Source organism: Chlorocebus sabaeus, chromosome 26 (assembly GCF_047675955.1).
Source record: "Chlorocebus sabaeus isolate Y175 chromosome 26, mChlSab1.0.hap1, whole genome shotgun sequence".
NCBI lineage: Eukaryota > Metazoa > Chordata > Mammalia > Primates > Cercopithecidae > Chlorocebus > Chlorocebus sabaeus.
In genome coordinates this window covers 15,343,350-15,367,813 of record NC_132929.1, presented here as the reverse complement: position 1 = coordinate 15,367,813, position 24,464 = coordinate 15,343,350, and the positions used below count along the sequence as shown (strand labels likewise).

The 24,464-nt window shown below is 41.6% G+C and overlaps 1 long non-coding RNA gene across 1 annotated transcript in view; it reads right to left on the bottom strand.

The window, feature by feature from the left end:
- Nucleotides 1–733: 733 nt before the first annotated feature.
- LOC119628012 (uncharacterized) overlaps nt 734–24,464 on the bottom strand; it is a 78,079-nt gene continuing 54,348 nt past the window's right edge. Inside the window, exons 2-3 of the long non-coding RNA XR_005244279.2 lie at nt 10,617–10,763; nt 734–7,896 (exon numbers count right to left, since the gene is read on the bottom strand). This is a non-coding gene — a long non-coding RNA (uncharacterized lncRNA). The remainder of the gene's footprint in view (nt 7,897–10,616; nt 10,764–24,464) is intronic.

Here is a 24,464-nt window from a genome sequence, read left to right as displayed (position 1 = left end):
CTTTCAGGGAGCTGGTCCAGTTCTCTTTTTTGCTAAGTTGTCATCCTTGAGGATTACTGAAAATTGTAAGGCATATGGCATTTCACCGTAGGATTCCTTTTTCTAGGTTTCTCTAATTGGAGGTGGGATTGACCTAAATACATTGCCAGTAAATATGAGGAAAGGACTGTCAGTTACAGCTAGTTTTAAAATTGCATGTAATTAAGGAGAGCAACATAATTGAGAAAAAAATATTTCGTTTATTTAGCAAAGAACAGCAAGGTGGGCTGTGATTTTTGTGTAGGAATTTTTTAAGCATTGCCAGTTTTCAGTAGTGGAACATTTCTTACAAGTGCGAAGCAACCAAAAATCATTGTATTCCAGAATAGTCTAAAATCATAGCATCTTCAAATTGAAGGCATCATAAATTCATTTCTCTCTGAATATGTTCCCTAGATCATGGTTCTAAGTTGCTTTACTGTAACTGCGTCAGAGGTCAGAGCCAGAGGGAAGTTACAACAGCTTTTTCTTGTCCTTCAGTCAAACACCAATTCAAGCTCTCCCTTCTCCATGAGGTGTTTTCCACCTGCTTTATGCTATGTGGTTTCTTCTTTCTGTAAAGTTTTAAAGCATATATTATCTCTATCATATAACTTATCACCTCACACTCTTTATTATTTAGTTTTTAAAAATCAGCTTTTATCTTTTTACTTATAAAGACCATATATATATTTTTTTTCTTTGTGATGGAGTCTTGCTCTGTCTCCCAGGCTGGAGTGCAGTGGTGCAATCTCAGCTCACTGCAACCTCTGCCTCCTGGGTTCAAGCGATTTTCCTGCCTCAGCCTCCTGAGTAGCTGGGATTACAGGTGTGTGCCACCACCCCCATCTAGTTTTTGTATTTTTTCAGTAGAGATGGGGTTTTGCCATGTTGGCCAGGCTGGTCTCAAACTCATGACCTCAGGTGATCCACCCTTCTTGGCTTCCCAAATTGCTGAGATTACAGGTGTGAGCCACCGCGCCTGGGCAAGGACTAGATTTGAAGTGCCCAAAGCCTTGGGCTTTGGAAGAGAGAGTTCTTATGTTTAAATTTCCAAATCTCTTTAGGTACAAGTCAATTATGTTACAGAAGGATGGGACTACTCACCATTTCCCTAACCAGCTCTACCATTTTACTCAGTTATCCTTTAGCTCTTGGGGTAAAGGTGGTGAGTGACTCACAAACATTGTATCCGTCTTCAAAGAACTGAAGAAATACTTTTATGGAATTGATCTCAGTGGGCAGGAGTAGGCATATTGGTTAAGGGTAAACACCTCCTCCCCTTCTCCCCACTTCCCTGCCAGTGACTGATTTAGGAATTGGCACATGATCCAGTTCTGGCCAATCAGAGGTTTGTGGAAGGCTTCTGGGAAAAGTCCTTTGTTGCTTTTAAGGAAGAGCCATGTGAAATCAGGCTTTCTCCATCTCTTTTGGATACCAACAAGAATGCCGATAAGTGCTGTTTGGTGCTACTGGCCACTGGTGAGCCAAGTTTAGTGTGAAACCAGCTGGAGAAGGAAGAGCAAAAGCATGGAAAGAACTCGTATGTCAGGTCACATTTTTGAGCTGCTGAATCTCTCAACCCTTAAGGGCATCCTACTTCTAGATTTCTCTGGTTATGTGCTTATTATTTAAGCCAAGTTGTTGTTTTCTATTTCTGAGAACCATAGACATCGTAACAGCCCCTTTTCCTCTGTTTGGATTGCCTTTTCACTCATACTTTGCTTAAACTTCTTCTTATTTCTTTAGAATAAAAGAAATAAGGATAGGTCATAGGATAAACACTTTGTAAAGACTCTTCACCTATATTACTAAGATGCTTTCCAGAAAATTTGCACTGTTTACTGTCCTGCCCTTGGCATGAGGCAGCCGTTCTCCCTGTCTCTTTGCCTGCAGCCACCCTAGTTCCACACACTCTTCACTGCAGGCTGGTGAGGGTGAGCATTATTTCTGATTTTGTTGTGTCTTTGTATCCCTCTTTTGGGTAACTTTCAGATGTAGTCTAGCAGGTTCACAAAGAAAATAATAACCAGGATGGATGGATTCTAGTGAAGGGGCAGGGACATTCACCTGCTAGGAAGCCGAGGGTATGGAGGAAAGAAAATGGGAAAAGGGGATGGTAAGGTCTCACACTGGGCCAAAAGTTGGAAATGGGGAAGAATAGCAAGGTAGGAAAGTGAGGACATGGAGAACAGGCTCTTAGCATGTAATAATGATAAACCCCCACAAGCCATCTTTGGCAAAAGTCTTTTTCATACTTTGGACGATAGATGCAGGCTAATGCAGTGTTGCTGGTGGGGAGGTCTGTATTTGGGAGCAGCCTCTCTGACTCTGCCAGTGTTTATCCTTTATCATCTTAGTAAAAAATGCCACCTTATCGGGCATCCTATATATGCTCTGGTTTGGGTTTCAGTGTGGCAACTTTTTCAAGTGTTTGCCATCTTTCAGGAAGGCCACACGCCCAAAGGCAGCCTTACAGATTGGGGTTGGGGGGGGACTGGAAAGTCACCTTTGATTTAATTTGATGAGTCTAAACCATACCTCTTGCCTCTCAGTTTCTTCTCTGTCTACCAGTGCTTGAAATTCCTCCAGAAATGAAATCACAGAATTTTTAAGCTAAAAAGAGCCGTCTGGTTCAACCACTCAGTTAATAGATGAAGTCGGTTCAAAGAGGTGAAGCAACTTGAAACAGGTCCTGGAGACTGTTGGTGCTGGGAGTCCAGAAGACAGCACAGGTGTGCCGAATGCCAGCCCACCGTCCTTCCCTTCATATGGTTCTGCTCCTTGAGACTCATTCCATAAGGTCTCAATGATGTTTCAGGATTAAAAATCAGCAGAAATGTTTACTAGTTTCCCAATTAAGAGCAGGGTACGTGTTTCAGTGAGTGAGACAGAGAAAGGTGGGGGGCTCAAGAGTGAGGTAAGGAGGCGGAAGGAGAGACAGAGGCAGCAGAAACTGAACATCACCTATCAACCAAGGCCAACCCATGTTATCCCACACCCTCTTCTCCCCATCACATGCAGCCCTAACCCCCCTAGTTCCCCGACTCTCTTTTGAGCCTCCTCAAACACTTGCTGTTGCTCCTGGGGGCAGTGCTGTGTTCGGCTTACCGTTGGGGTTGTCAGTTGCCATAGAATTACACTGTTCCTTCACATTTACCCAGCCTAGGACATGATGGAGCATCTCTTTTAATTCTCAAACAGGTTTTATAGAACTGGAAGCAATCTGGCCTCCCAGGTTTCTGGACACTGTGGAATGATACTTCATCTGGCCGGCACCAACCAGAGTGAGGTGTTTAGTTGTTCGACCCACAGCGGAGGGGCCCAGAGAGCATGTTGTTATGTACAGGGTCCACACACATCATTAAAGGACTGAAAAAGATATAGACATGTTAGTTTGCAGAAGAAGAGAATGTGGGCTGGGCACAGTGGCTCACACCTGTAATCCCAGCACTTTGGGAGGCCAAGGCAGGAGGATCACTTGAAGTCAGGAGTTTGAGACTAGGCTGGCCAACATCGTGAAACCCTGTCTCTACTAAAAATACAAAAACTAGCCAGGCATGATGGTGGGTGCCTGTAATCCCAGCTACTCAGGAGGCTGGGTATAAGAATCACTTGAACCTGGAAGGCGGAGGCTGCAGAGAGCTGAGATCACTCCAGTCCGGGCTACAGAGTGGGACTCCATCTCAAAGAGAGAGAGAGAGAGAGAGAGAGAATGTTCCTTAATTCTTTTCTTTTCTTTTCTTTTTTTTTAAATTGTAAAGGTTTTGATCTTGTTTTCGCAAAGGCTGTAGAGCAGTAGCAGTATCTTTGGAAATAATGAAGGACTTCCTAAAAGCAAGGATTATAACACATTGGAATGCTGCTGAGATGGGTTGTGAAATGTTCCCTGGGTGTCTTCACCAGTAATATGGACTAGGCAGCTCATCTGGAATCCTGGGCTAGGTGTGGTCTCACCCAGTAACTTGGAGATTCATTGAGAGACCTCCAGAAGTTTCTGACAATAAATAAGCAAGTCTATGAGTCTGCAAATCTGTGAAATAATGGAGTTTCCAGGACTTCCATGACAAAGAGTCTGCCTCTGATTCTAATTAAAGGCATTCCTCCTAAAGAATTTAATTTTTCTGAGGTTCAACTGGTGCTTCAAGCCACCCATTTGTGAATTAAAATTTTTCAACTTTTCTAAACAGTCTTAACATGTGCAGTACAGATTAAGTGATATTTTCAAGTTTTCTGCTATTCCTTTTTCCTTGGAAGAAAATTATGAGTGTCAGTCAGTTAAAAGATAAGCAAACATAAAGAAAATCAACTCTTCCTGGAAAGTGTTAGAATTGTACAAAAGATTTTGAAGATTGAACATGACATGGAGCTTGGCATCGGACTGCAGTCTGGGTGAAAGGCTCACATGCCACTGGAAAACATGGACAGCAACCAAATGGCTGGCCCACGGGGCATTCGCTTGAAGTGATAGCCATCTCTTGGGCGGTTGCTTTTTCCCTTTTTCCTTTTTTTAAGAGTGAGATCATTACAACTTGCATTTTGCAGAACTGAGCCAAAAGAAATTGTCACTCTTTCTAATTTAAGAGGATGAGTGTATAGTCTGAAAAAATGCTTTTAATTTTATTATAACACCAAAGATAAACCCTCCTGCTTCCTAGGGAAGAGGAGTTCACGGAGTAAACTTTCTCTTTTTTCTTTTATCTCTCTCTGTCAGCTTACCTTTTCTTCTTAGCTCTTTTCCTTCCCTTTCCCTTTTTCTCTTTCACTTGATTGCTTTCTCTTCTTTCTCTTCTTCCTCTGTGTCTCTTCCTTCCCATTCTTATTCTCCTCCTCCTGCCCCTCTTCTTCCTCTCTTCCTTCTTCTTTTTCACATTCTTCTTCTCCATATTCTCCTTCCTCCTCCTCCTTCTCATCATCACCCTTTCTCTCACCTTTCTCCTTCCTCTTTTTCTTTCTTTTCTCCTTCCCTCTTTCCTTTTCCTTAGGGTGGTAGTGAGGATGAAGGAGTAATCCATGTGAAGCACTTAGCTCATGGTTATTCAATGAGCTGGTGGCCACCGGCTTTGCTCAGAACTGTAACCCCTCCCTCCCATCCCTCTTTGTCCCAAGACTTGAAGGCAGAGGGCATCTGTGTGATTTACTCTTCCTGGTGCCTTTGCCAGTTTGTCCATCCTGCCCTAAGGCATGGTGCTCAGTGCCTTGAGCCTCATTGCCTTGCTGGACGCAGAAGCCTGGGGACCGGAATCCATGGGAAGATGTGTGGGAGGAAGGCAGAGGTGGGATTACCAAGAAGCTGATGAGGCTTAGGTGTCAGGGTCCCTTACATGCCTGGGTTCCTTGCCAGGCCCCAGAGAAGCCCTAGTGATGCGTTCGTGTGGTCATGTTTGGCAACGTTTGCACAAGTAAGACGTGTTAGCTACAACTGCTTACGTCCTCTGACTTTTCCCTGTTAACTTGCCTCAGTCACACTTCTCTGTTAGAGAGTTAGAGTGACTACAGGCGATTTTTGGATCTAGCTAAGGGAGCAGGGTGTGAAGATATATCTGTGTGGTTCGCAGTCACTGTGTGAGGTAATGGCTAGCCCTCCTTGCGTTGGAATGGCTTCCATTCATCTTCCTGTTGCCCACGTGCTGTCCTGACCTGAAGATGCAGTGCTAGAGGTCGTATCATGATGGTCATGTCAACCTGCAGTGGGTGCCCCTGGATGCATGTGGGTCATGGAGGAGAGACAAAGGTTGAAATATACATGGCATAGTCAGAAGGCAGTCAGTCCGTGGACCAGTGCTACAGAAAGAACTATCTAATACGTTTATTTCGAGATTTGTTTTTCCCTTAGATTTTGTGATATTTGTTACTTTGTTTTTTAGTTTGATGAGACTTCTCATTTTAAATAAATATTTATTTCTACCTAATTTTTAATTTTTTTTTTTTGAGATGGAGTCCCTTGTCACCCAGGCTGGAGTGCAGTGGTGTAATCTCAGCTTACTGAAACCTCTGCCTCCCGGGTTCAAGAAATTCTCCTGCCCCAGCCTCCTGAGTAGCTGGGATTACAGGCATGTGCCACCATACTTGGCTATTTTTTTGTATTTTTAGTAGAGATAGGGTTTCACTATGTTGGCCAGGCTGATCTTGAACTCCTGACCTTATGATCCACCTGCCTTGGCCTCCCAAAGTGCTGGGATTACAGGTGTGAGCCACCGCGCCCAGTAGAATTAATAATTTAATATTATTTTTTGAAAATAAGAAACCCTAAATGGTATATGTTTCAGTCCCATCCAATGTGAATCCTCCCCTGGAGGTAGGGGAAAAGAGAGAGAATGAAGAGGCAGAGAGCCTGGGAGTACTGGGGAGCACCGCCCGGGGCCATAGCAGAGGCAGGGGTGTGAAGAGGCAGGCGAAACAGGGTGCACAGAATTTTAATCTTTTGCTGTCTGTGCTTATGTGTGTGTGTGTGGTTGGCATTAATAATCCATGGTGTGGGGAACACAGTAGACCAGACACTTGTACACATATTAGAGAATAAATTAAGCCAGAGGTGGAAAAGGAAAGTAACTTAGTTGTGCTAATTATTAAAATAACGTACATGAATTGCTTACATCTGATGCCTTGTTATTATGTGGCAGAATAATTATGTACACTAATTAATTTTTCACATGAACCTAAGTTTTGTTTGACTGCAATCTCAGATGTTCTCTAAGTATAATAATCTTGCAAAGTTAGGAGTATGCATTCCAACAACTAAAGCTTTAACGATTTCAAGGTTTCAGTAGCTCAAATTGTGTGCCTTCAGTGTGTGTGTGTGTATGTGTGTGAGAACATTCTATTCTGAAATGCGCCTCACTGTTAAAAATAAATGGACCCCCCACCTTTAGTGGGTAGAGTTGGGAGTTAACTTTAGGCAAACTATCTCTCTTTTAGCAATTTGGAAAAGGTATGGTGTTACATATAGCATGTGGGATAGGTCATTATTTCTCTTCTAGTATAAGTCAGTCTTTTTCTGTTTAAATATGTGAACTTTCCTTTATGTATTATTATTATTTAAATGTACACTGTGGGTATTTTTCTTTTATGTTTTTTCTTAAATTCATATGCTGAAAATTGTATAAACTATGTATTACAGTCCTTCAGAAATCATTTATGAAGGGCCTATAATGTGCCAAAGATACCCCAAGTGTCCACCAGGCTCATGAGGGATGCTGATAACGAGGCTGAGCCATGAGAGGTAATGCAGATGTGTGAGAATGCTAAGGAAGATCTATGGTCTAGCTGCAGTGGTTGTGTGTGTGGGGTTGGGGGCAGAGAGGTCACAAAAGGTTTCCTTGAAAAGGTAGTGTCTGAGCTGAGTCTTGAAAGACTCCATTCAGAAAGGCTTAGACTTTTGGATACAGAAGAAAGACCAATTAATAATGTTCACATTCACAACCACCATTTTTGTTTCCGCTAAGCCCTCTTAGGATCTGGGCAAGAGGATCTGACCAGTCACAAGGGCCCTGGAGAAGAACATCTGTGTTTTAATTCTCTCAAGTATATTTTGGAAGGATGGCTCTTTCAGCCCCTTCTTGCCTTCTCTTGCCTTCTGTGTTAAGATAATACTGCAGAGCCAGGAATGCAATCCACCAAAGCCAGTAATTAACTTTCTGTTTGGAAGGGGAGAATGAATTGTGATTTCCTGGCCGATGAAATTTTCTGTGGGTTGTTCTGCCTGGTGTCTTCTTTGTTGGCTGTTTTGCCAAATAGATGCCAATTTCCTCAGCTTTAATTAGTCCAAATGTCAGAAGCTCAAATCATGGTACCTTCAATGTGTGTGTTTGTCAACATCCTGCTCTTAAATGCTCCAGGCTTCTTCCTGTATATTTCTTGTAGCACAGTGCCTTGAACCTGATAGATACACAGTCTTTTGTGAATGAAGGAGTATAGGAATGAATGAATTAATATGCATGATGAGCTTTATTTACATGAGTAAACCTCAAAGCCTGAGGATCATATAAGAAACAGTTAAATGATTTTCTTTTTTTCTTGATCTGCTTAATTATGCTAAACTTCCTCTCCTCCACCACCCCAAAATACTCCACTCAAAAAACACTTTAAATTCCAAAGAAAGGGAGCTTAAGAAATAGTTCTTAATCTATTTTTAAGCTCACAGGGGTTTTAAGACTAATTCTCTGTGAAAATGCATCTAATCGAGAAACCATGCTTGGTCGAGGGATGAGAACAACATGCATTTTCTTGGAACAGTTTAGGTTTGAACACACACAAAACTCACAGGAAAACAACAATAACAACAACAAACTTACAACCATAGATATGACTGGGTGGCAAACACAGAACAGTGAATTACCCCGGATGTCACCCACAACCAAACAGCAGTGCCTCTCTCCTGTCTAGCCTGGTATGGTTAGGCTGGGAGATCTGGTTGCCCTTTCCATACCCCAACCAGAGAGTCCGCCGCAGGAACCTAAAAAGATGCTGACCTAGGCCGGGCGCGGTGGCTCAAGCCTGTAATCCCAGCACTTTGGGAGGCCGAGACGGGCGGATCACGAGGTCAGGAGATCGAGACCATCCTGGCGAACACAGTGAAACCCCGTCTCTACTAAAAAATACAAAAAACTAGCCGGGCTAGGTGGCAGGCGCCTGTAGTCCCAGCTACTCGGGAGGCTGAGGCAGGAGAATGGCGTGAACCCGGGAGGCGGAGCTTGCAGTGAGCTGAGATCCGGCCACTGCACTCCAGCCTGGGCGACAGAGCGAGACTCCGTCTCAAAAAAAAAAAAAAAAAAAAAAGATGCCGACCTAAAGCCTAGCTGAACTGTAGTCTGCAACAGAGAAAAACATGCGGAACTGAGCCTGTCGTGACTCATTGCCGAGGCTGGGGGATAGGGCGCTCTGTGAGCCCACCTGGGCTCCAGTGTGTCTGTGATGAAGACCTGGCTGCGCTGCTTTTTCCTGACATCGTTTCTGCCATCTTGGGTTATGGGTTTAAACAGAAATGGAAAATTGTTCTCTCCTGAATTACAACCCCAACAACTAGGACCACCTATTATATTCCCCTTCCAGGCTGAGATTAATAGGTTTAGTTATTAAACCTAAATAAAAATAGTCCCCAGGCTGAGAATTGTTCCAGGGGTTATTTTAAAACATCCTTTTCGGGGTAGGGATAAAAATGGATGTGGCCTGGAGCAATCTTTTCTCTCTAGGACTATTTCTTCATCTGTATTAGATGATTGCTAACATCCCTTCTAGTTCCAACATGATATGACTGTCATTCTCCTGCTGTAGGTATAGAGATGTCTAAATTAGGCAGGTCAACTGGTCAACCTGTGATTCCCTGGTTTTATGAGAGAGGAGATCACTATACCATCACATATCTTGTATATGCTTTCTGAAAATCTAAGGATTGGTAACTGTATCAGGTGTCTTGGCTGCAAAGAAATGAATTCTGGCTAAGCAGAAAAGGGATTTATTACAATAATTATCTGTGAGGTAACACAGAATCTCCAGCAGACAGAGAACCAGTTGAAATAATGACATATGGCCAAATCCCACCCAAGGCTGCTTCTATGAGGACACTACTCAGTTTATAGGTATAAACGGAGCATTTATTGAAATCTTCTGAGTGTTGCTACATAAGCAACCCTCTAGTGTACATTCTCTATTAAGACATTTGGCTGCCCTTAGTGTTGAAGCTGGCATACAGATACTATCACACTGTCTATGCTGAAATATGCAAAGAAATACAGATACTGCAAAATAGAGCCCAATTATATGAGTCCTTTCCTCCCAGGGTAAAAGCCAAAAACATACTTCACCAGCCTCCCTTGCTATTAGGCTCAGTCAATCAGATGCCCTTGCACCTGACTGATTATGGAGCTAGTGATGTAAGGAAGTGAGTGAGACAATAGCGAAGACATAGAACCAATCTAGGTGCCCATCAGTGGTGGACTGGATAAAGAACATGTGGTACACATATACCATGGAATACTATGCAGCCATAAAAAAGAACAAAACCATGTCCTTTGCAGCAACATGAATGCAGCTGGAGGCTGATATTCTAAGTGAATTAATGCAGGAACAGAAAGCCAAATACCACATATTCTCACTTATAAATGGGAGCTAAACATTTGGTATACATGGGCATAGAGATGGCAACAATAGGCACTGAGTACTACTAGAGGGGGAAGAGAAGGAGGGGAGTAAGGGGCCGAAAAACTACCTATTGGGTACTATGCTCCCATATCTCAGTGATGGATTCATTCATACCCCAAACCTCAGTGTCACACAATATACCCATGTAACAAACCTGCACATGAACCCCCACATCTAAAAGAAAAGTTGAAATTATATTGAAAAAAAAAGAGAAGTGTATGAAACTTTGCTAGTTAGCATAGTGAATATCTGAAAGGAGTCTTCACTGTGGAAACTAGTGACATTAATTAGGAAAATGAACATTAGATACGGGATATCATTTTGATAAAAAATCAATATTTAGGATACTGTTACGGGCTGAATTGTGTCCCTCTACCAATTCATATGTTTAAGCCCTAAGCCCCGGTACCTCAGAATGTGACTATCTTTAAAGATAGGATCTTTGAAGAGGTGATTACCTTAAAATGAGGCCATTCTTGTGGCCCTAATCCAATCTGACTGAAGTCCTTATAAGACGAGGGGATTTGGACACTCAGGGACACCAGGAATGTGCATGTACGGAGAAAAGGCCATGTGAGGACACAGTGAGAAGAGAAGATGACCATCTGCAAAACAAGGGGAGAGGCCTCAGGAGAAACCAAGCCTGCCAACACCTGGATCTTGGCATTCCAGCCTCCAGCACTCTGGGAAAATAAATTTCTATTGTTTAAGTTATCCAGCCTGCGGTCCCTCACAAACTAATACAGCTACCTCGATTGGCTAAAAGATTAGAGCCCTTCCCTGTTTTTAATGAAGAGGGTATAAGGTTCCAGCAAAGACGGCAGCCTTTTTCTTAGGGATAGTGCCTGAGACTTGATCGCTAACTGGCCCTATGTCCACCCACTTAGTTGGAGAATTCCAAATTGTCCGGCATGGCCTAGGAACCTTCCAGAATCCTGCCTCGGGCATGTTGCCATGTCTGCCTTGAGGAAATGTTTCAGTCAAGGTGGTGCTGAGAGCCCCTAAAAGGACAGAAAATGGGACTTCTTTGAGCTTACTGAACATGTTGTGTGAAATGTTAATGAGCGATTGTAAAGTAAATGTCTGTATATGGAGCAAAAAATTGGTTTAAGACTTGGTTTCCTTCTTTGGTAGTGCGATGACAGGCATGCTTCGCCTCATATGTGGCCACACTGGTTTGGGTCAGTTCACAGCAGGTGTTCACAGGTGCTGAGCAGCCGTTACAATGACAAGTCTCTATCTTAGTGACCAAATGGGGACATGAACTCCATGACAAATCTCAGGCCTTAGTTTTCTGTGACCCAAATAATGGCCTCTATGTCAACTTTTAAATGAGGTTGTCCTTTCAATTAAGCCCTTATTTTTTCCTTATTTCTTTCCTTTGGAATTGAGATTCTCAAAATATGTGCAACAAAACATTCTCAAAAGTAGGTTTCTGTGATTAAATAAATTTGGGAAACAGTTAAATGCCCTCTCTCCTTTCTTGGAGATACAGAGCCTATTAGCATCACATTAAAGATCTAGAGAAGTCGGCTGGGTGTGGTAGCTCATGCCTGTTATCCCAGCACTTTGGAAGGCCAAAGCAGGTAAATCACCTGAGGAGTTCGAGAACAGCCTGGCCAACATGGTGAAACCCCATCTCTACTAAAAATACAAAAATTAGCCAGGCATGGTGGCAGGTGCCTATAATCCCAGCTACTTGGGAGGCTGAGGCAGGAGAATCACTTGTACCTGGGAGGTGGAGGTTGCAGTGAGCCGAGATTTTACCACTGCACTCCAGCCTGGGTAACAGAGCTAGACTCCATCTCAAAACAAAAACAACAAGAACAAAAACAAAACAAAAAACAAACAACTAAAAACAACATCAACAACAAAAAGATCTAGAGAAGTCTATAGTGAAGGAGCCTGTTCAGATTTACTTAACCTAGCACTACCCATGTGACCATAGATCATTTTTTCCCCTTTTGGAATACACTGTTAAGTTGGGGGCTGGGAGTGGGTAGAAATGTTTAATGGGTACACAAAATAGAATGAATAGGGTGAAAATAGTCAATAACTTAACTGTACATTTTTAAATAGCACAAAGAGTGTAATTGAATTGTTTGCACCTGAAAGGGTAAATGCTTGAGGGGATGGATAACCCTGTTGCCATGGTGTGCTTATTTCACATTGCATACCTGTTTCAAAACATCTCATGCACTCCATAAATATATACACCTACTATGTGCCCATAACAATTTTTTAAAAGGAAATAAAATTTGCAAAAAAAAAAGAGAGAATACCTGTTAGTATCCCAAGGAACTGTTGTTCTATGGGTCACTGTTATCTAAAGTGTGGTTCTAGAAGGGTATTTGTGCCTGTGATTAGATTTGCTCCTTTTTTTCTTCACACAGTATCTTTCACTGTTCAAACATGCAGTCAAATTGAGCTCAGTTTTAAATCTTAATTTAAGATCAAATCAAATTTGAGACATAGTTTTAAATCTATGTGAAATAAGTAATTGATGAAATGACTCATATACCATCTCCTTTGATTCGGTGGTTTTTCTTTGAGTGGCCAAGAGTTTGCTTGGGAGTCACACAATGTGTGATGTATCAGAACCCGGGAAGACATCTCCGCAGGCATGCCGGAAAGGTTGGTTTCAGGCTGTTTAATGATTTCAAATGGCAATCCCAGGCTCTACATGCAGTAATCCTACTCCTAGTTGTTTAAATTCAAATACTCATTCTCTTAAATACTCATTATTTTCTAAAATTCAAATGTAATAAAGTAAAAGTATATAAAATTAAAACGGCACAAACCAGAAATTTCTGGCTGCAGACAAGACAAGAAAAACAATGAAGGAAACCCTCTTCATTGTTCCAAAGGCAGGGGCACGCCTTTGGAATTGTCCTTGAAGATGGGCACCCGGTTAGTGTTAGGAAAATCCTGGGCTGGCAAAGGGTAGTTGCATTTCAAGTGAGAAATGTGTTCCAAAGAAAAGACAAAGAACAGCCATTTCTAGACAGTGCTGTAGCTAAGGCTTATATAAACCATGGGGGGTAGGGTGGCATTTAACGATGTTGCTATGCCAGATTTCTCAGCAGTGTGTGCCTTACTTTGATACACCGAAGCATTAGCAAAACCCCAAGCAAACAGCTGACTTCAAAGTCCTAATTGTGGGTCTCCCATGATAGGACAATATGAAAAACAGCAAGAGAAAAAACAGCCTCCTCTAGGATCATGTTTTAAATATGTATAGATACATGTGTCTGTGTGTATAATTATATGTTTAATTTGTAGATCATGACCACAATGTTTTATTCTCCTCTTGGGAACACACATCAACCTGCTTTTCTCATATACATAAATGCCATCAGGGCAGCTACTCAAGCAGAATCCTAGTAGCCACCCTGATTACTGCTGCTTCTCCACCCGCTACACTCAGTCTATCAGCAGCTGCTGTTGCCTGCAAAGTGACCCCAGATCCACTCATTTCTATTTCCACTGTTATGACCTAGCCCCAAATACCAACACCTCATGCAGATCACTGCAGTTCCTAATTTGTCATTCCATAATGGCAGAACCAATTCAACATTGTCAGTAACAAAATGATTAGCTGTTCTTCAGTGCAAGGGACCCCCAGGTTGCCAGTCACATTACCTGAGCATGCCTACGTGAACTAAGGGTGCCTGATTCAGGACCCTGGAGCCAGCTGGAATAAAAAAGTCAACCATGTGCGGAACCCAAGGGCTCGGACCAAGGAACAAGGGCCCAATTAAGAAGCAAGGGGTACCCTGTTTTGCTGCAGTGTGGACTTAGCCAAAGACCTGGCGTCACTTCTTTGCATGATCCAATCAGATCATGCCTTGTTTCATTTTCCTGTCCCTTGCATTGTTGCTGTTTGCCTGGAAAACCTGCTCTCAAACCCTAGTTCAGGAAGACAGATTTGAGTGTTGGCTCCTGTCTCCTTGCCAGTTGACTTGCAATAAAGCCCTTTCTTTTCTCAAAAGCTGGTGCCATAGTACAGACTTCTGTGTATCTTGGGCAGTGAGGCCATTGTGTGGCAACATTCCTGGTGATGATTTTGGGTAAAACAGCTACTCTCTTGACTCAATTTGCTTCTGGTAAGATGGGGGTAATAATAATTTCTACTTCATAGGATAGCAGTGAGGTTTAAATGAGAAAAGGATATCCAATATTTAGCAGAATGCCAGGGCTATGGTGAGTTCTCAACAGATATTAATTTTTTTTTTTTTTTTTTTTTTTACCACTACTACTATATATCCTCAATTCCAAGGAGAATTTTTCGCTGGAGATTTTAATGTCAGGAGTTAAATCTCTTAAGGAGCAAGTGATATAAAATACCTTATTTTTCTGTGTAGCTAATAAGATATTAAGTGCCATGATTGTATGTTTACAGACTCATAGTTCACTGACATGTTTTGGGGATTCATGAGAGAATTTCTATAACTGAAGTTTAGGGATGACGAATGCTAAATATACATAAAGTATCACTCCTAAAATGTTATCGTCTTTCACCGGGGAGTAGTAACTAACTCATATATTGACTTTTGCACAGGCAGAAGCCAGGTTGAGGATTAGAGGAGTTTATATAAAAAGATTAAGATAAACTGGAGAACTCAGAATTAAGGGCATCTTCCAAACGCTACTCACTTTGCATCTATGCATCTTTATTATAAATTTAGGATTCTGAGGCTAACAAGATTCCAAGATCCCAACTCAGAAGTCTCATGATGGGACTGAATTCGCAAAGCAGTATCTACTTCTTGGAAGAGTCTATTAGTTCTATAAGGGACTATTCTAATGTTATCTCGACAACTTCCAGGGTTAGGAAATTGCAAATTACATGCTTATCAGTTAAACTCTGAATCTTGTCAGGCTGCCCATGTTTTGAAGATCTGATAATCAGATTGTTGTTCTCCTACAGTCCAGATACGTTCTGAGAAATGCGTCCGTAGGCGATTTCATCTTTGTGTGAACATCACAGAGTGAACTTACACGAACCTAGATGGTATAGGCTATTACATGCCTAGGCTATATGGGATAGCCTGTTGTTCCTCAGCTACAAACCAGTATAGCATGTTACTGTACTGAATATTGTAGGAAACTGTAACACAATGGTAAGTATTTGTGTAGCTAAATATACCTAATCTTAGAAAAGATACAATAAAATACAGTATTATAATCTTATGAGTCCATGGTTGGCCAAAGTCATTAAGCAGCACATGAATGTCTTTTGCCAGAGGCCTTCCTCGTCTAAGGTGGCATCTTGGCACTTCTAAGCAACTAAATTGATGATAGTTTTCAAATGCTATTCATCAATGAGGATGGATAACTTTGGTTTATGGACTTTGGATAAATGATGTCAATCAAACCAATTATGAATTTATTTAGTGTTTACTCAGAGCTCTGTAATGTAAAATAATTCAATGTTAAAGAGCAAGACTTTCAATCAATTCATTTTATTTTATTTTTTGAGATGGAGTCTTGCTCTGTTGCCCAGGCTGGAGTGCGGTGGCACGATCTCGGCTCACTGCAAGCTCTGCTTGCCGGGTTCACACCATTCCCCTGCCTCAGCCTCCCGAGTAGCTGGTACTACAGGCGCCCGCCACCATGCCCGGCTAATTTTTTTGTATTTTCTAGTAGACACGAGGCTTCACCACGTTAGCCAGGATGGTCTCGATCTCCTGACCTTGTGATCCACCCCTGTCGGTCTCCCATAGTGCTGGGATTACAGGTGTGAGCCACCGTGCCTAGCCTCAATCAATTGATTTTTATCTAAAAATGCCAAAAACCCGTTTGGGATATTTCTTATCTTAAATTGACTGGTTTAAAAAATTGATGTATTGAGTACATATTTTGGCTATTTACTATGGATATCGGAAGCCAGAAAGTAAGTTCTAGGACGTGGCCATACTATGGCCTAGCTCAAACAATGCATGAATGAAGCTTGGTGTTGTATGTTGAGTATGGAGCAGAGAAAAGAAGAAACAACTTCTTTATTTTGATACATTTAGAAAAAGCACACAGACCAAGCCCCTGGCTAAGATGTCTATTGCTTATTCGTAGGTTTAGAGGAGGTACAACTATAGCACACCAACTATAATACTGTTGACAGGATTGTTGTGTGTTTCTATGAATGGCCCAAATGCTAATCTGCGTATTAAAAGCAATTCCTCATGTTCTCATTACAGAGAGGTAGAAAATGGAGCTATAGGGGCACATGAGTGAGCTTATTGCACACTGCAGATCAGTGCACTGGTTCCTGACCTTCTCCATCCAGAGTCCACTTTATGTGATTTCATGCCCCAGGCCTGCCAACAAGGGCCTGATGGAGACCGTGGTGGAAGAGCCTGTTCTGTTTGGGCTGGTGAGGATCGAACGACTCTGTTTTCTTCACAGTAAAGAGTTGCCTTGTGTAATGTATTAAACAGGGATCTCCAGAGAAGCAGAACCAATAGAATTTCTGTTTCTCTCTGAGGGGTGTACAGGAGCTTTGACTCACAGTATTCTGGAGGCTGGGACGTTCCATGATATTCCAGCTGGAAGCTGGAGAACCAGGGAAGCTAAAGGTATAATTCAGTCCGAGTCTAAAGGCCTGAAAACCAGGGGAGATGGTGGTGTAATTCTCAGTCCAAGGTTAACAGCTTGAGAATCTGTGGGGTGAGGGACACTGGTGTAAGTCCCTGAGTCCAAAAGCCCCAGAGCCCACAGTTCTGACATCTGCGGGCAGAAGAAGGTGGATGTCCCAGATCCAGGACAGCAAATTCACCCTTCCTCTGCCTTTTTGTTCTACTTTGGCCCTGGATGGATTGGATGATGCTCACCCATCTTGGTGAGGGTGATCTTCCTCACTCAGTCTTCTGATTCAAATACTAATCTCTCAGAAACACCCTCGCGGACATAGGCAGAAATACGATTTTACCAGGCACCTGATTATCCATTAATCTGGTCAGGTTAACACCTAAAATTAACCATCACATATAAGAAATGCAATACATCTCACATGAGGAAAGATTGAATGATACCTTTGACTGCTGACATCATTGAAAATGATTTACCAGGCTGAATTATTTAGTAATTACTTACTATTTATTGAATATATGGCCATTTTGTTATTATTCAATGTTATAAAGAGCAGTGTCTTTTCTAGACCATAGATTACCCAAATTTTGTGAAATGGGTAAGATTTGACGATGAATCATTGGCCTCTTAGGACTTGTTTACACTTACAATTAAATTATTAGCTATGCTGTACATGATTATAAATCTAAATCTGGAATTCAGCCACTAATAATCATGGTAAAATTTAGTTAATTTATGCTTTCCAAGGGGAAGAGAAGAATTAAGTAAAAGCTCTTAACAACTCATGCATTTAAAAAATTTAATCTTTGAGTTGACTCTAATCTTTATAAAAGGTGAGTATTATTGGATGAGAGTTCATTTAACAATCATCTAATGAATCTGTGCAACTAGTTTGTGCATAATGAATGTGTATGCTTTAGTGATATGGTAACTCATTAGCTCTGTCCACCCATATTTCCAAGTTGTTCTTTTAGGCAAATGATAGGAATGAATTTCTGTGCCTTTTTGGAACATGGCTAAGTGACTTGATTTGGCCAGTAAAATGTGATTGGAGATGATGAGTGTCACTTCTGGACAGAAACCTGTAAAAGCCAGGGCAAAGTTTTCCAGCTTTCCTTCCTCTAGCTTCAGTCACAGTAAATGACAGCCTTTGATTGTATAAGCTCTGGGGGAATGGGCCTGAATCTAGGTGACCTGACCTGACATTACCTTTCCAGGGCCCATGATTAACTTGTAGCTTAAGTGATAAATAAGTTTTCATTGTCCCAAGCTTTTGAAATTTTAGGGTTGTTTTACTAAAGGCAACGTAGTTTAGCCCATCCTAACTAACATGAATAATAACAGCAACTGCAGACATGGCATGGCCATGCCCTTTAAGAACTAGAAAAGATAGATAACAATTATGATTAAAAATTATAAATAGTGCTAATTATAAAGCCATCACAAAGTAAAATGGTGGCTTATTTAGATGAAATAAAACAAGAACTCTAATAATAACATATTATTTGGAAGTAGAAGACAAAATTATCAACATGAATCATAAAAATGATATCATTGTCCATCTAAAAACCCGAGACAATCAACTAAAAAATTACTAGATCAATGAGATGAACGCAGGCAAAATAAAGGTTCAGAAATCAACAGTTTTCTTTGATATCAACTGTAAACAATTAGAAAATTTAATGGAAAAAACAACTTTTTCAAAATGCAATACCATGTACCAATTCCAGAAAGATCAACTACATAATTGTTTTAAAGTTTGCAAAAAGATGCATTAGAAGGATCAGTGGGACACAGATCAAATTGGTTCCCTACAGGGGATGAGGACAAATGAGGTGCAGACGGTAGGGGTAGAGGCAAGGCCTGTCAATGTATTTCTATCTGTATAGATTTGATCTTTTCATCATGTAAGCACAAATAAACTTGGATCATCTGGGGAAATAATTTCAGTATTTAAAAACATAGGGATAAACTAAAAGGGAAAAACTGGATAGATTTGACTGTATAAAGCTTAAAATTTCTATGTGTTAACACCATGAACCAGATAAAAATTAAATGACCAACCATGAAAATATTTACAATGTGTAAATAATCAAGGAGATATTATTATATAGTCACAATCTTTTCAACTCAAGAAAACTATAAGCAGCCCAGCAGAAAAGTAGGTAAAAGATACAAAAGATAATTAATTATGATTACATATAGATAAAACACAAGTAGTCATTAAATTGGAGAAGAGTAAAGACGAATTTCAATAGTAATCAAATAAATAAACATTAAAATGAGATATAATTTTTAGTTGAGCAATTTGGCAAGGATTAAGAAGAAAGCTAATATTTAATATTGAGAAGACCGTGATAAAATAATTTGATAATGGAAAAGTGAAAAAGTAGATTACAAAAATATTTGTAAATTATTTTTCAAGTAAAAAATGCATGCACATATATTTAGAATTAAAAAATCTTGGACAGAAATACATATTAACTTTTAATTTTTTATTTCATATTAAATTTTATTTTTTATATCTGTATTTAAAATTTTAATGGATTTGCCAAAATTTCCACAAAAGCATGTAATATGTTTACAAAGAGAAAAAATTTTTAAAGAATGTGAGATAAAAATCTAAAGTCCCTGTGAGTCCAGTTTCCTCATACTTTCTCCAGAAATCTTTCATTAACTTCTAATTAAACATTATTTCCCAAGGATGTCATCACTAAGGATAACTGCTCAAAAATATTTTTGAGTTATTTTAAGTGTAATTATAATAATGTAGCAGAAATGTTTTCCTTGTTTTTATGGCACATGTGTATAATTTTAGCTATATTATGAATTTGTTAGGTTTAGACTACACACCTGATGACTATTTACAGCACTGTCCCTTTGGAAAATGTATTCTGAGCTCTAAACCATGAATTTAAAAAGAAAGTTTTGAGCTATAACCCATTTATACGTATCTTGTGCTTCTAGATCTTGTAATTTGAATTTCTCATTTATTACTGTTTAACATTCTGCAGGCAACTTGACGGGTGTCTTATGATCTCAAACGAGATTGGAAACTGGTCTGGAATGACAGGAATACACACTGCTAGGCAGGTAGGATCATTTCTTCACACTTCCAAGAGTATACAGTAGGCACTCAACGAACACTCGTAGAACAAAATAGAAGAGAGTCTTGGTTTGGAAGAAGGCTGGGCATCAGCTTGCTGCAGAGGGCTGAGCCTGAGGCTGACAGACTGTGTCCAGCACGGGTGAGGGCATGGCATTGTCTTCCTGGTTCCTTGGTCTAGATACAGGGTGCAGATTGCATTCCACTTCATTGGCTTTAGGTTGGGAGCTAAGCTTGCTATTAATAGTTCCTCCTTAGTCCTGTGTTTAGTTTCTTCACTCACACACCTGGTTCCTTCTCCAGAGAGGGGCTGTTTCCTGAACTCAGAGTTTTGTGTGTCTTGGACTTGGGCTTCCAAGAATGCACCCCTGTTGGGATCAGTCAGCTTTGCGGTGGATGCCTCTCAACTCTGAAGACAGTTCTCTCTCCTTCTGTTGGAGCACTCAGAAAAATGTCTCTTATAATTTTGTTCCTCCTAAAAACCCACCGTTAGAATCAAGTCGGTAACAATGTAAAATTATTTTTATGATGCTTTGCAGCATACTATGCTCTCAGTTTACCCATATTTCATAGTAATGGGGGGATTGACCCTGTCCCCTTTTGAAAACTAAGCAGTGAAAACCTCTGTTTTCCAGGAATGTTCTCTCCAAGGGACACATGCTTTTACGCAGAAGGTTCTTACTTCATGTGATAGAAATTTTAGTGGGGCATGGACTGGTTCAGATATTGCTACTCCCCCTTTCTTACCACTGGCCCCAGAGGGAACTTCTCTTACAAATAAGCCCTTTGTTGATGTGTGGGTTTGCCTGTCATCTTCTCCGGAACATAACATGGCACGTAGGTCTTGGAGGCTCCTGGTATCCATTAGTATTTAAGAGGCTAAAGAGACCCCCTTGGGGGAAAATATGGCCAGCATGTTGATCATCTTTGAAGCTCAAGGTAAGGCAACCATTAAGTGGGACTTAGAACAGTTGTTCCTTAAAACGTGAACCACAGGCCACCTGGATCAAAATCATCCCAGGAGCTTGTTAGGAAAGCAAATTCCTGGGCCCCACTCCAGAATTTCAGTTCCTGGAGAGGGAGGCCTTACGATCTGCGTTGTTTTGTTTTGCTTTGTTTTGTTTTTTTGAGATGGAGTTTCACTCTTGTTACCCAGGCTGGAGTGCAATGGCGCCATCTCGGCTCACTGCAAGCTCCACCTCCCGGGTTCAAGTGATTCCCCTGCCTCAGCCTCCCTAGTGGCTGGGATTATAGGCACGCGCCACCATGCCTGGCTAATTTTGTATTTTTGGTAGAGACAGGATTTCATCATGTTGGCCAGGGTAGTCTCAAACTCCTGACCTCAGATGATCCGCCCGCCTCAGCCTCCCAAAGTGCTGGAATTACAGGCATGAGCCACCACACCTGACCAGGATCTGTGTTTTTAACAAGAGCCTTGGGAAATTCTTTTACATACTCATTTAGAGGCTGGATGCCGAGTCTGGTTCTCTTTCTACCTTGTGGGAAGCCTCTCATCACGGTGTGCCTCAGCAGAATGCATTTTCCCTGTCTTCTCTGGGGTAGACTACAGTGACCCAGCCACCCCTTTGAATGCACACTTTTACTTTTTCATTCTGCGGATATTGTGTGAGAATCTGCTATGTTCTACACATTGAAAAATCGTGAGAAATCCAAAAATGGCATCCACAGCTGCCTTTGGGGGCAGTAGCTATAGTAAAATAGTGTATACTATCATTTAGTTGGCTTGTCCAACCCACCTTATTTTGTGGTTCTTTTTATTTTGTTTTAGGCTTTTAGCGGCCTGAAGCCATGGTTTTTAGTTTCTCTCTCTAGTGATAAATGGAAAAGAGGGACGAGGAAGGGGCTTTACTGGCCCAACCAGAAACAGCAACTAAGAACCTGTGACTGTATTCTCTCCCTTGGAAACCCCTGAATTGTTCCCTGCCTTTGCCACTTCTCATGCTTGAGCCTATGTGTGGCAGGAAACCCTTCACGTGGAACCTGCCCACTGAGTAAGCAGGACCCTCATCCAGTTCTTTCCTTGATGGTCGAACACTGCTCAGGTCCCACCCACCTTGTGTTTTGGCAGCAGCAGCAGTGGCAGCTGGCCTAAGTAGTGGGTGTTCGAGGCATGGGGAGATGTGATGGCTAGTGGGGCCGGCAGGCTTGTTTGGGCTTGTTTTTCTGCTTGGGTTCAGGCATTCGGTGTTTAGATTTCATTTTTCAATATCCAACAGCTTCTCAGTTTGCCCAGAGGTCTAAATCATAGAAGTCTTACCTACGGTAGCCAAAAAGCATCTGTTATTGCTGGAAATGTTCATATTGAATGCTTCGGAATCCAATTTTATGGTCATTTCTCCTTCTTCCCCACCCCACAGCTCCTTCCCTTTTTGTCCCCACTCAAAGAAGTCCATTGCTTGCAGCCACCCAACTTCAGTGCATGTTTGGCTTGTTTGTTATCTCTCATCTACTTAGGGGAAATGGTTGCAAGAACAACTTCAGAGGTACCTTAGTCTACACAAGACAAGAGAAGCAAGGACTGGTCCCTGGATAAGTGAACAAGGGAGATTAAGTATATGAAAGTTCTTCATCTAAAGATTTGAAAGTATGTCCTGAGACTCCTGGAATCTTGGCCTGTGCTCCGTTTTGGTTTCTCTACCATCCACTGAGCATTACTAAGTGCTTTACCCTGTTGCTCACTATGACCTATTTTGCTGATATGAAAACGAAGGCTGAGCGAGGTTAGGCGGGTTGCCCAAGTGCACATAGAACATGCTGGGGCCAGGATTTACACCCTCATCACACTCTAGCTCCAGCAGGGGCACTCCTAGCTGCTCTGCCATCTGCCCTTCTCAAGGGGTCCTGAGTTTTTCTCTATGGCCTTTTAAATGTCTGCTGGCCGTAGAGCTCCTTTTCAATTCCTTCTACCTGATTCTTAATCCAGGGGGCCAGAGATTGGCTCACCAGTAGTTGGAAACCACAGAATTCTATGTGAAGTATTTCCAGGGAGTAGGATCACTCCCAGAAGAAGGAGATCTTTGCTCTTCCTGACTCCACAGGGAGCTAGAGGGACAGTGAGATAGGTGGAGACTGCCATGAGCATTTCTGTATAAAAGAAAAGCTTGCTTATTGGCCAGTCCCCAGTGAAAGGGTCTGTATGCCAAGGCTGTCCAATGATGCTCTCAAGGCTGTTGAGGCAGAGAAGCAGAATAGAGGGCGGTGGGGAGCTGGGCGAACTGGGGAGAAAACCCTCTTAAAGAGAACAGAGGGTGATTGAGCAATGCAGGGAAATAGCATAGACTGAGAAGTCCGAGGGACACAAGTTCAAATCCAGGCAATTGCATTGGCTAGATGTGTATGGAAGTTGCTCAGTTTCTCCAAGTCATAAGTCTAACAACTGCCTCACAACTCTGCCACTGCAGTTAAAGCCAGCAATATGAATGATGCGTCTCATACAGGGCTAGACCCATACCGGGCTCTCAGCTCATGGTGGCTGTTATTAGCCCAGGGGCAGATACAGGGAATGAAAATTCCTTTGTCCCTTTGCCACCAACCCAACCTCCCCTTTTTCTTCTTAGATTAGGCTGCTGTAGAGGTATGGATGTGTTTCTGGTTTGGGCTGTTTGCACATGCTGATCAAATTATGACAGTAGTGTGAACTTCACCTGGAATTAGAAAGAGAAACTAAATTATGATAGCAGTTGGGTAAAAAGATCTTCAAGTGGATTATTTGGTTAATAGACCTTCCCTATAGCATTTCACTTTGTTTTTTCTAGAGAGAACCCATCGATAGCTATTAATGAGTATTCTGATTGTGCTTTGTCTTGGCAATGCCTCTGCTGATCCTGATCTGAAGGTGGGTTGGCTGCTTCCTGTACAGCCTGACCTCCTCCCCAGGGTGCTGGCCACTCTTACCTATGTTGATAGTTGAGACATTTTTGTGGTCTGTGTCTTTTTGTTTCTAAAATATAAGAGGTTCTAGTGGATTTTCCTCCAATGAGCTAGTTTGCCTTTTTATAAGTAGTCTCAGCTATCTGCTGTTTTTGCCTATAGATTAAGCCTTGTGGGCTCACCTGTGTCATTTTGCTCTTCTCTCTGGGGGTTGCCCTCATCCCCTTTTGCAAGTCTTCTTCTGGCATCTTTCAGGGGTCTTTTGTTCTCTCTTGCACATGGTTAATTAGAATGCAGAATCCAATCCGGAGTGAGCAAGCGCTGACCTCAGGGCACCCTGCTAAGCACCTCTTCTTGCTGGAGATGTGCCACAGAGCCTCACCTTTCCTTCGTAATCTTTTGTTAGTGTTCAACCCATGTGACTTGCTCTCCCTGCCAATTTGAACCTTTAAATGTTAGCAATTAAAATTTCATGAGCTGTTGTATGAAATGCTGCAACTCAAGCCCCAAACACAGCATCTGCTGTGTTTTTCATGTGTTTTTCATGTTTGTCTTTTCATGTGTTTACCCTTTCCAAAACAAGATATCATGTTATTTTGGATTTTTTTGTCCTTAAGAAAGCCTTTTTGCTTATTGCTTGAGACATTCCACTGTCCTTGATACATTTACAAACTACATTTTTAGCCACAACTATCCTTACTTTGCTAATTACAGATTTACA